The sequence below is a fragment of the Colobus angolensis genome, unplaced genomic scaffold (genome assembly GCF_000951035.1).
Source record: "Colobus angolensis palliatus isolate OR3802 unplaced genomic scaffold, Cang.pa_1.0 Scaffold266, whole genome shotgun sequence".
Classification (NCBI taxonomy): Eukaryota; Metazoa; Chordata; class Mammalia; order Primates; family Cercopithecidae; genus Colobus; species Colobus angolensis.
Genome location: NW_012115888.1, coordinates 2,725,746 through 2,737,680, shown reverse-complemented (window position 1 = coordinate 2,737,680; position 11,935 = coordinate 2,725,746).

The window sequence follows — 11,935 nt, the reverse complement described above, 5'->3', positions numbered from 1 at the left end:
TTGCTTGAACCTGGGAGGTGGAGGTTGTAGTGAGCCAAGATTGCACCATTGCACTCCAGCCTGGGTGACAAGAGCAAGACTTCATGTAAAAAAAAGAAAGTCACCTTGCTCTGCTACATTGTAGTTTCCTTTGTGTAAAATAGAAATTATCATACATAACTTCCAGGGTTGCTGGTAGATTGCTTAGGACATTGTCTGACAGATTAGGGAACCTGAATAAATAGTAGTCTTTAGCAATATTAGCTATTATATAAAATCCCAAGTTCTAGAAACAGCCAATTTGTTTTCCAAATAAAGCAGACCTTCCTTTCATTGAACAGAGAATAAAATAAGAACCTGAGTCCCATCTCCCTTCGTCTAGTCCCCAGAGAGACCACCCAGGCTGAGGCCCATCAGCCAGCAATGCGTTAGGGATAAACGACTAGGCTAAGTCCCCTTGAATGATTTATTTGCCCCTAAACCCTCTGAACATATCTCATTTCTAAAAGACCTATCACTAACCCTAAAAGCCATCAGACCAGCAGGAAAAAAAAAAAAAAAATCAAACAATGCAACCAAACACAAGACAGAGCTTTGACGTCTGGCCAGCTTGTGAGATAGAGATAGGAATGAATGCACAAAAAGTAGAGGCAGTCCAGTGGGCCTGTATATCCATTGTAGGGACATGGTCCTGGCTCCAACCTGCCGAGGTGTGTCTCGTGTGATCCTACAAGTTGGAGTGATGGAACTGCTTGGATGCCATTTGCAAAATGATCCTGAAATCTGACAGGGAAATACTGTTTGACAGTCATGCCTAATATGGGTAAAATTGAAAATCGAGTGTTGGATCTTAATTCCATTCCAGGTTATTTAAAAAAAAATAAGCCCAAGAGAATGCAGAGGATGAAATAACAGTTTCTAGGCCAATTAGAAAACGAGGTAATAGTATTAGGAGTGAGTCAGAGAAAAAAATCCAAAACAACAACCTCGATTCTTTTTCTTTGTTGGGTGATGTGGTTTTAAAACAATGACCTGCACATCCTGCTTACACCAACTGTTAAAAATAGCATTAGGAGTTTCTGTTTTAATCTCTCCTGGGCATAGGCTATGATATCAATTACCTTTGTACACAGAGCAACTTTCGTCTTAAGAAAAGGGAAGATGGGGATTTTGGAGAGCAGCAAAATAATTCAGAAATATAAGGACACAAGGCTGGGCTTGGTGGCTCATGCTTGTAATTCCAGCAATTTGGGAGGCCAAGGTGGGCAAATCATTTGAGCCCGGGAGTTTGAGACCAGCCCAGGCAAAATGGCAAGACCCGTCTCTACACAAAATAGAAAAATTGGCTGGGCATGGTGGTGTGCACCTGTAGTCCCAGCTACACAGGAGACTGAGGTGGAAGGATCACTTAGCCCAGGAGGTTGAGGCTGAGATTGTGCCACTGCACTCCAGCCTGGGTGACAGTGAGATCCTGTCTCAAAAAATAAATAAATAAATAAATAAGAAAGAAGGAAAGAAAAAGAAAGGAAAAGAAATGTAAGGAGCCAGCTCTGACTCCTGTGGACAACTTTGAAGATTTATTCTACCAGTGTTGTGTCTCCCTCTCTCCTCTCTCTCCCTCCAATGATTTCACAGTTCTGCATACACGTCTTGCACACCTGCCATGTTCTAGGCACTAAACAGAGGCAGAAAGCAGAGAGCTCCATTGTGGAGACCATGTCTGTCCACTGTGTTCTGTGCAGCGTCAGGCATGTTATGTAACTGCTCTGTTTTCTGAGGCTGAAGAGAAAATGGTTTCTCTGAGGAGACAGCCAATGAACCAAACACACCCTTGAAGCTCCTAAAATAAATTTCATTTAACACTTAATGCTAATGTTATCAGTCTTCTGGAAGTTCATTGCATTCCAAGAATAGCTTCTAGACTTTTTATTGCAGTCTGGTTAGTAAGTATAGACTGGATAGTTGAACAAAACATGGTACCAAGAAAAATGTGTCAATAGCCCACTGGGTAGCAGGAAATGTCCATTCCATTTTTGTGGTTGGCGCATGACTGATGCAAACATGCTAGTTATCCATAGCTCGTTCAGGAGAAATGCCAATTTTTTAAAAAATTTTATTTTATTTTACTTTAAGTTCCAGAGTACATGTGCAGAACATGCAGATTTGTTCCATAGTAAACGTGTGCCCTGGTGGTTTACTGCACCTATCAACCCATCACATAGGTATGAAGCCTCATATGCATTAGCTCTTTATCCTGATGCTCTCCCTCCCCACCCCCACAACAGACTCCAGTGTGTGCTGTTCCCCTCCCTCTGTCCATGTGTCCTCATTATTCAGCTCCCACTGATGAGTGAGAACATGTAGTGTTTGGTTTTTCTGTTCCTGTGTTAGTTTGCTAAGGATGATGGTTTCCAGCTCCATCCATATCCCTGCAAAGGACATGATCTCATTCCTTTTTATAGCTGCATAGTATTCCATGATGTATATGTAGCACACTGAGAAATGCCAATTCTAAGGTGTTACGTGTATAAGGCAGTGGACCTCTGAATGGGCTCCCCTAGGAAATTGTTAGAAATGTCCATTCTTGTGTCCCAGATCTACTGAATCTGAAACTGGAATTGGGGCCCAGAAATCAACTTTAATTGCCCTCCAGTAGATTATTTATGCATGCTGATGTATGCTTTTCATAATTTCAATTTTCAAATTTTCCAGTCATGTCATGCTAATGAATCTTAATTCTATGTAAAACTTGGTTTAAAAGTCTTCTGACCAACTTTTTCTTTCTATAGCTTGAGTTTCAATCACTTCCACAACTAGAACCTCATACTGCCATTACTCTTTAACTTGATAGCATCGTAAACTGTCTCTTTCTTTCTTTCTTTCTTTCTTTCTTTCTTTCTTTCTTTCTTTCTTTCTTTCTTTCTTTCTCTTTCTTTCTTTCTTTTCCTTTCTTTTTTCTTTCTTTCTGTCTTTCTGTTTCTCTCTTCTTTCTCTCTCTTCCTTCCTTCCTTTTCTTTCTCTCTTTCTTTCTTTCTTTCTTCTTTTTTTTTTTTCTCAGAGTTTTGCTCTTCTCATCCAGGCTGGAGAACAATGGTACAATCTCAGCTCACTGCAGCCTCCTCCTGCCAGGTTCAAGTGATTCTTCTGTGTCAGCCTCCTGAATAGCTGGGATTATAGTTGCATGCCACCAAGCCCGGCTAATTTTTGTATTTTTAATAGAGATGGGGTTTCACCATATTGGCCAGGCTGGTCTTGAACTCCTGACCTTGTGAATCGCCTGCCTCAGCCTCCCAAAGTGCTGGGATTACAGGTGCAAGCCACCGAGCCCAGCCCATAAACTGTTTTTCTTATAGCACCTTAAAACACTGTATTTCTGGGCTGGCATGCTGGCTTATATCTGTAATCGCAGCACTTTGGGAAGCTGAGGCAGGAGGATCGCTTGAGCCTGGGTGTTTGAGATCAACCTAGGTAACATGGTGAGACCCTGTCTTCAAATAAAATAAAAAGCATAAAAATGCTCTATTTCTTACAAAGACATGAGAATTTTAATAAAAGAGAACAAAGCACCATCAAATAGTTTTCAGACAGGCTGATGTGTAGGTTCTTTACAATATTTAAAAGAATGTTACTACTAGTAGAATAGTAATACGACTACTGGGTAGTAAATGTTCTTGCGGGGCTGAGAGAATACATCACGTACAACTGGCAGTCATGAGCTAAGTCAGGTATAGAAACATTTCTTCTCCTGGATGGCATCATCACCTAAATGCTGCAGAGCATCTGTCATTTTGTGTGCTTTTAGGGGTCGTGTCGTTGGAAGAATGAGCAGCCGTCTGTTGGGTCTGGCTTGTGCTGCTCAGGACAGTGTAAAAGCCAGCTGAGCACATTTCTTCCCAGCTCAGTGTTTGGAAACATCATGTTGGCAACAGCCATGCCTGGAGCATTTACACCACGAAACTGGCAAACACTATAAGTGGGAACTTCTTAAGATTTTTTTATTTTTTGAGAGCTGGTTCACATCACCACTGAAGTTAGAAGAATATGGAGCTCCAAGACAGGCCCTACTGACTGAGCTCATCTCCTCCGGAATAGCAGTCTTTGGAAGTACTGTTTTAGGATCGATCAAGACTCATCTTTATGCTTATTGGGATGGTACTCACACTGGGATGCAAAGCCAACCTGTTAGAGGATTTGGCTGCGCAACTTAATTGTTGCTGTTCTTGCTCCTTCTATGCAGCCTCTGTGGACCTCGCAGGCATCTATCAGGCGCCCCTGTCTCCTGCCAGGTCTGCAGCTACTGCAGGAGGGAGGCCTAGGAAGTGTCAGAGCTGATGGGCTCAGCCATGCAGGGGTGACTCCCTATCCCTCTCTCTGCCTCCTCCTTTTGTAGTCTGCTCCAAGGTCAATCAGGGGACCAGAGGTTTTAGTGAAAAAGCTAGTTCCGGCTGGGTGCAGTGGCTCACGCCTGTAATCCCAGCTTGGGCGGCTGAGGTGGGCGGAATACTTGAAGTCAGGAGTTGAAGACTAGCCTGGCCAACATGTTGAAACCCCATCTCTACTAAAAATACAAAAAAAAGAAAAAAAGAAAAAGCAGGCCGGGCGCGGTGGCTCAAGCCTGTAATCCCAGCACTTTGGGAGGCCGAGACGGGCGGATCACGAGGTCAGGAGATCGAGACCATCCTGATCTACATGGTGAAACCCCGTCTCTACCAAAAAATACAAAAAACTAGCCGGGCGAGATGGCGGGCGCCTGTAGTCCCAGCTACTCGGGAGGCTGAGGCAGGAGAATGGCGTAAACCCGGGAGGCGGAGCTTGCAGTGAGCCGAGATCACGCCACTGCACTCCAGCCTGGGCGACAGAGCGAGACTCCGTCTCAAAAAAAAAAAAGAAAAAAGAAAAAGCAAAAGCTAGTTCTACTTCAACATATAAAGTTAGCGTTTACTAAGCACATAATATGATCCAGACACTCTGCTAATAACTAGACAAACACCCTCATTTAGTATTTCCGAAAGCACCAAGAGATAGGGATTTCTCATATCTTCATTTTTCAGGTGAGAAAGCTGAGATTCTGAGAGGTAGGTTACAGCCACGATCATCAAGGATTTGAACTTGGTGTGTCTGACTCCTGTCCCTCTCCCTTGAATCAGAGGTGAGTTCATGGGACGAACATAGGTCTGAGTCACAGACACCAGACCCTTCTTCGGATTCATCTTGTGTCTGGGTTTTCTTTCCTTGGGCTGTATTGTCTCCCTGGCTCCCTTTTGCCTTTCGTGCAAACAGACATCCGGTAGGTCGGTCTCATGAGGTCACCAGATGTGCCCAAGTAGGTTTCAAGGCCCAGATTAGACACAGTGTAGGTTCAAGCTAGGACAGCCTCCTCCCAGCTAGTCAATCAGGGCTTTGTTAAGTGTTTATTAGAGTGATTTTGCTTTATAATTACCCACAGAGCTTTAAAAACGCAGATACTTTAGTTCCCACCCTAGAGATCTCGATTTATTGACTAAGGCATAAGGCCTGGAAATTTTCTATAAGCTCTCTCTCTCTCTTTTTTTTTTTAAGACAGAGTCTCACTCTGCCGTCCAGGCTGGTGTTGAGTGGCGCAATCTCAGCTCACAGAACTCTCTACCTCACGGGTTCAAGCGATTCTCCTGCCTTAGCCTTCCAGATAGATGGGACTACAGGCATGCACCACCATGTCTGGCTCCTTTTTGTATTTTTAGTAGAGATGGGGGTTTCGCTGTGTTGGCCAGGCTGGTCTCAAACTGATGACCTCAGATGATCCACCCACCTCGACCTCCCAAGGTGCTGGGATTACAGGCATGAGTCGACATGCCTGGTCTTTATAAGCTATTGAAGGGGGTAAACAACTAGAAAGTTCTCCCAGTGTTAGATACCTAGAAATGCCAAAATTTTGCAACATCCTTTTCAATGTGCAATTGAGCTCTCAAAATAGTAATGAAAGCTGTCTTCAGACAGCTCTCAAGACAGTATCCTCTGGGGCCAAAATCATGGAAGGAACTGGAAACCAGGCTGTTAAACACATGCGCTGAGAAGCAGCTATGCTTGGTGACAGGTCGTGGTGAGAGGAAGGGAAGAGGGTCCTGTCTAGCCATCAATCAGGGGACTATTTTCTACAATTATTTAGTATTGGATACACCCCCAGAATACTATCCTTTATACACAGATACTTTAGGTCCTCCCCTAGAAATCTCAATTTATTGATTGAGGCATAAGGCCTGGAAATTTTCTATAAGCTGTCTCTCTTTTTTTTTTTTTTAAGACGGAGTCTCGCTCTGCCACCCAGGCTGGAGTTGAGTGGCGCGTTATAACGTTATAACATTTGACTAAGATTCATCCATGTTGTTGCAAGACGTAGTTCATTCATTTCTCGGCTATATAATATTCCATTGTGTGGCTAAACCACAATCTACCTATTCCTTCTCCTGTCAATGGACATTTGGGGTGTTTCGAATTTTTTACCCTTAAGCAGTTATGAAATTGCATGCACAGGCCTCCTGGTACACACATGACACATTTTTTTCTAGGAATAGAACATATTCGGAGCAGAACTCTTGATTCTTCTCCCTAAGCTTTTCCCACCTACTGTCTCCCCAAGAGCAGCACATCATGGCAACTCCACACTTCCGCTTGCTCCAGACAAAGCTTTGGCGCCATCTGTGTTGGTTTTCTGTGGCTGCTGTTACAAATCACCACAAACTGATTGGCTTAAAACAACACCAATTTGTTATTTCACTTTTTTATTTTTATTTATTTATTTATTTTTATTTTTATTTATTTATTTATTTTTGAGATGGAGTCTCGCTCTGTCGCCCAGGCTGGAGTGCAGTGGCCGGATCTCAGCTCACTGCAAGCTCCGCCTGCCTCCCGGGTTCACGCCATTCTCCTACCTCAGCCTCCCGAGTAGCTGGGACTACAGGCGCCCGCCACGTCGCCCGGCTAGTTTTTTGTATTTTTTAGTAGAGACAGGGTTTCACTGTGTTAGCCAGGATGGTCTCGATCTCCTGACCTCGTGATCCGCCCGTCTCAGCCTCCCAAAGTGCTGGGATTACAGGCTTGAGCCACCGCACCCGGCCCACTTTTTTTATTTTTTAGATTAGAAGTCCAACTTGGGTCTCATCAGATTAAAATCAAGACACCGTCAGGGCTGTGCTCCTTCTGCAGGCCCTGGAATCAGATGCTGCCTGGCTTTTCCCAGCATCTAGAGTCTGCCTCCATTTCTCAGCTAACAGCTGCATACCTCCATCTTGACACTCAGCTGAGTCTTTCTCAGGATGCCGTCTGTCTGATTCTCCCTCTCTTTTCTACTCTGAAGGACTGTTGTGATTATATTGGGCTCCTTTAGATATTCTAGGATAATCTCCCAATGTTAAGATCATCTGATTCGAAGCCTTAATTCCATCTGCAACCTTAATTCATTCCCCTTTGCCATGTAACCTCAAGTCATCACAGGTTCCGGGGATTGGGACATAGACATCTTTGGAGAACCATTATTCTGCTTCCTACACCATCTTTGAAAACTCTCTTTCACATGATATAACCAATCAGCTAGAAGGCCCTGCCAACTCAGTTGTCAACATAAATTAAAAATCTACCACTTCTTACCACTCTACTGCTGTCCCTACAGCAGTAGAATTGTAATTCCGAGAGACAATAGTTCAATCCACCATCATCTCTCTTGGGACTGTTATAATAGTGTTCTGAACACAGGTCCTGTGTTCATCCTTGCAGCCTCATCTCAATTACCAGCCATAATGATCCTCCTAAAATGTAAATCAAATCATGTCACTCTTTACACAAAACCATCCAATGTTTTTCATTTCTTGTTGAGACGGAGTCTCGCTCTGCCACCCAGGCTGAAATGCAGTGGTGTGATCTCAGCTCACTGCAGCCTCCACCTCCTGGGTTCAAGTGATTCTCCTGCCTCAGCCTCCCAAGTAGCTGGGATTACAGGTGCCTGCTACCATGCCCGACTGAATTTTGTAGTTTTAGTAGAGACAGGGTTTCTCCATGTTGGCCAGGCTGGTCTCGAACTCCTGACCTCAAGTGATTGGCCTGCTTCGGCCTCCCAAAGTGCTGGGATTACAGGCGTGAGCCACCGCACCTGGCCCGATGTTTTTCATCTTCTCAGAATAAAAATCTAGATTCTTGCAATGGCCTATACATCTCCTAGACTCATGCACCCTCTTCCACTCCTGACCCCTCTGCCTCATCTGCTACTCCTCCTGCCATTACTCACACCTCACCTTTAACTTACTATATAATTTACTTATTATTGTTTCCCTCCTTCTTTCTAAAACAGTTAAGTTCCATGGGAGTAAGAGTTTTGTCTGAGTTATCTACAGATATCTACGCAGAGTTTGGAACTCAGTATTTACACTAAAAATGATTTGTTTCCAAAGCAGCAGCATGGACAGAAGATGAGGCCCTGGGCTAGCAAAAGAGCGAAGATGAAAACACGAGCGCTACACGAATCTGAGAACCTAAAATAGTTTCTCCCTGATGGGCGCGGTGGCTCATGCCTGTAATCCCAGCACTTTGGGAGGGCAAGGCGGGTGGATCACCTGAGGTCAGGAGTTCGAGACCAGCCTGGCCAACATGGTGAAACCCCTTCTTAACTAAAAATACAAAAAAATTAACTGGGCATGGTGGCGGGCACCTGTAATCCCAGCTACTCGGTAGCCTGAGGCAGGAGAATTGCTTGAACCCAGGAGGAGGAGGTTGCAGTGAGCCAAGATCACACCATTGCACTCCAATTTGGGCGCTAGGGTGAGACCCTGACTCAAAAAAAAAAAAAAAAAAAAAAAAAAAGAGAGAGAGAGAGAGAAGAGAAGAGAAAAAGAAGTGGTCTCAGGCTGGTGATGCCCCTGAACCTTTGAGAGAAGCAAGTAAGTCTGTAACTCTCTGAAGGAGGAACACGCCCTCCACCTAGACTTCCCTGGATTTTCATAGGCAAATCCCCACTGATAATGAGCTCGCCATCCAAAATTCCACATCCCACAGGGGAGCTCTCCATGTGAACAGAATGAAACCAACAGCAGGTAAAGTCAACAGCTGGGTCAAGCTGCCAATAACTCTAGACAATAGAACAATGGGATAAAGACCATGGTGTATATTTGCTATGTGTTCCCTCCAAAACGTTGAAACTTAATTCCCATGTGTTGATATTAAGAGATGAGGCATTCTAGGAAGTTGATAAGTCAGAAGACTCCACCTTCATGAATGAATTAGTGCCTCATGAAAGGGTCAGAGGGAACTAGCAGAGGCTTTTGTTTGCCCTCTGCCTTCCAACATGGGAGAACACAGCGTAAAGACCCTGGTCGGACACTGAATGCCTTCATCTTGGACTTACCAGCCTCCAGATCTGTGAGAAATAGATTTCTATTGTTTGTAAATTACCCAGTTTGTAGTACTTTGTTATAGCGGCATGAATGAATTAAGACAATGTTTAAACTAATGAAAGGCCAAAATAAGTAAATACTTAGAAAACACAAAGAGAAACAAAGCAATAATCAAGAAGATCATCTGGAAAAGAGCGTAATTGGCTGGCTATGGTGACTCACACCAGTAATCCTAGCACTTTGGGAGGCTAAGGTGGGCGGATGACTTGAGCTCAGGAGTTTGAGACCAGCCTGGGCAACATGGCAAAATCCCATCTCTACAAAAAGTACAAAAAACTAGCCGGGGGTGGAGATGCATGCCTATAGTCTCAGCTACTTGGGTAACTGAGGGAAAAAAATAGCTTGAGCCCAGGAGACAGAGGTTGTAGTGAGCCAAGATTGCACCACTGCACTTTAGCCTGGGTGACAGAGCCAGATCCTGTCTCAAAAAAAAAAAAAAAAAAAAGAGAGAGAGAGAGAGAAGAGAAGAGAAAAAGAAGTGGTCTCAGGCTGGTGATGCCCCTGAACCTTTGAGAGAAGCAAGTAAGTCTGTAACTCTCTGAAGGAGGAACACGCCCTCCACCTAGACTTCCCTGGATTTTCATAGGCAAATCCCCACTGATAATGAGCTCGCCATCCAAAATTCCACATCCCACAGGGGAGCTCTCCATGTGAACAGAATGAAACCAACAGCAGGTAAAGTCAACAGCTGGGTCAAGCTGCCAATAACTCTAGACAATAGAACAATGGGATAAAGACCATGGTGTATATTTGCTATGTGTTCCCTCCAAAACGTTGAAACCTAATTCCCATGTGTTGATATTAAGAGATGAGGCATTCTAGGAAGTTGATAAGTCAGAAGACTCCACCTTCATGAATGAATTAGTGCCTCATGAAAGGGTCAGAGGGAACTAGCAGAGGCTTTTGTTTGCCCTCTGCCTTCCAACATGGGAGAACACAGCGTAAAGACCCTGGTCGGACACTGAATGCCTTCATCTTGGACTTACCAGCCTCCAGATCTGTGAGAAATAGATTTCTATTGTTTGTAAATTACCCAGTTTGTAGTACTTTGTTATAGCGGCATGAATGAATTAAGACAATGTTTAAACTGATGAAAGGCCAAAATAAGTAAATACTTAGAAAACACAAAGAGAAACAAAGCAATAATCAAGAAGATCATCTGGAAAAGAGCGTAATTGGCTGGCTATGGTGACTCACACCTGTAATCCCAGCACTTTGGGAGGCCAAGGTGAGCAGATTTGCTTGAGCTCAGGAGGTGGAGACCAGCCTGGGCAACATGGCAAAACCCCATCTCTACAGAAAATACAAAAAATTAGTCTGGAATAGTCCCAGCTACTCTAGGAGGCTGAGTCGGGAGGATAGCTTGAGACCAGGAGTTCACAACTACAGTGAGTCATGATCCTGCCACTGCACTGCAGCCTGGGTGATGGAGTGAGACCTTGTCTCAAAAACAAAAAAAAGAAAAGAAAAAAAATGTGGTGACAGATAAATGTAAATGCTGGTATCTCCATAACCAGAGGAAGACTTGAGCAGAACTTGATATACAGTGGATCTGCCTTGCAGCCATTTCAAAGTTGTTTTACTGGTAACTTCTACTGAAGATCAGAACACTGCTTCATCTTTAACGGGTAGTTCATTAGTTAGGTAACTTTACAATTCTGTGAGAATGTTAAACATTCACTACACTCAGAATAAAGATGCACTAAGATAGAAAACGTGTCTTATCGTCTCAAATTCGGTCCTGTTAGGATCAAAGCTTGGGGGTTTGAAGAAGTCAACAGACTTTAGCATACAGTAGGATGATCATTTGGGTCATCCACACTATCAACTAGCAGTGCTTGTAAAGTAAACGACTCTGGAGGAGGTAGTCTCTGCTGTAGGACATATCTCAGTTCTCTGTGTAACACACGATGCTTTTTAGCTTCATCAGGACTGTTAGGAACACAGCAAAAATATCTGCAGCAAAGTAACTAAGCAATGATTCAATAGAATGCCAATGGCAGAAGTGAAAGAGTTGATCCCAATACTCATGGCAAACCTCATTGGAGAAAGGAAAGACAGGTTTTTGTAATGATTATTTGGAAAATATTTTCTCTTGCCTTTCCTGTCTTGGTAAATTGTACTACTGTCTACCCAGTTTCTCAAAATAGAAAAAGTGATGGCATCCTATCTTTCTCTCTCTCTCTCTCTCTATCATGCTTCAGCTGATCAATTACACATCCCATCCATTTTACCTTCTAAATAGTTTTCTAGGATAGTGGCCAGAATAGACTACTAACATGGTAAATCACTACTTTTTTTGTGTGTTACTTTTTTCAAACTGAAAATCTTTAGGTAATTTGGAATGATAAGTTAGTCACGATGATACACAAGAGATTATAAAAATTTAATAGGTTTTTGGCTGGGCACAGTGGCTCATGCCTGTAATCCCAGCACTTTGGGAGGCTGAGGCGGGAGGATCACCTGAGATCAGGAGTTTGAGAGCAGCCTGACCAATGTGGAGAAACCCTGCCTCTAGTAAAAATACAAAATTAGCC